Source organism: Calonectris borealis, chromosome 9, assembly GCF_964195595.1.
Source record: "Calonectris borealis chromosome 9, bCalBor7.hap1.2, whole genome shotgun sequence".
In the NCBI taxonomy this organism is placed as follows: domain Eukaryota; kingdom Metazoa; phylum Chordata; class Aves; order Procellariiformes; family Procellariidae; genus Calonectris; species Calonectris borealis.
Genome location: NC_134320.1, coordinates 1,359,736 through 1,360,909, shown reverse-complemented (window position 1 = coordinate 1,360,909; position 1,174 = coordinate 1,359,736).

The window sequence follows — 1,174 nt, the reverse complement described above, 5'->3', positions numbered from 1 at the left end:
CTTGCTATCTGTTGCTTTCTTTCGAGTGCCTTGCGTTGGTGACGGCCAAGCTGAGCTTGGGTGGGGGGTTCCCCCACGGGCACCCCATTTCCCTGCCTCCGGCACTGGGCAGCCAGAGCCGCGCTGCCAGGGGGAGAAGGGGTGGATGGGGGGAGTATTTTTTTTTGGGGGGGGGGGGGGGGTGATGTTTGCCAAGTGTAGTTTTACCCAGTCACCTGGGGAGGTGCTGCCATCGCGAAGCTGCCTCTCCCCGCACTAGACCAGGCGCTGTGGCTCTCCACGGTTAGCAAAACTGAAACCATGGCGTGGCACTGCTGCAGTTATTAACGACGCACTAATTAAGCTCGTGTAGCTGGAAAGCTCAGGTGCCCCTCCCCACAGCAGCTTCCCCAGCTAGCCAAAAAGCGCGGTCTCGCCAGCAGCAGGGACGGGTGGAAGGGCAACACCGGACGGGGAAAGGACCAAAACAGCACTCGGTCGTCCCGGGCATGCAGCGGTGGCAGGGGTAGGCCCGCGCCCGGGCATGGCGTGGGGTGCCGACGGATGCCATGATGAGGGAACCCCCCGCCACAGAGCTGTGCTCCTTCCCTCCCACCCATCAGGCGCCAGGGACGCAGTGCCACTGGCGAGGTGGCCCCTGGGGGGGGGGGTGGGCAGGCTCTGGTGCCACCCACGAAACACCTCAAAGCACCAAACCACTTGTCACGCCCATGTTTTGGAAAGGTACAGGCAGGAAAAAAGTTCCTTCCCCACCTACAGCACAAGCGATGGCAAAAAAAAAGAGCATCAGTTTCCATGTTTGCTGTCCCCCCACCAGCCCCCGGCAGGAATGACTCCGCTCCTGGCAGGACCGGCACGGAAGAGCCGTGCTCACCCGCGCCGCAACGATGTCTGAGCCCCCCCACTGTGAGCAAGGACGACGTCACGGGGCAGACAAGCGCGCCAAGCCGGATGACGAGCATCCCCCCCGCCCAGGGTAGCGGCTGGGGGACGGGAGCGTTACTCACGCTGTCGTGGCCCCAGGCCATTTGCTCGTGAGAAGGGAGGCCCAGAGCCTGCACACAACTTCATCCAAAGCCCAAAAGTTAATAGCCCGTTGCCGTAGGGCGTTCTCAGAGCACGTTGTAGGGGCACAAGGAACCAAGCCACAGCTGAAGGGCCAGAGCCCACCAGC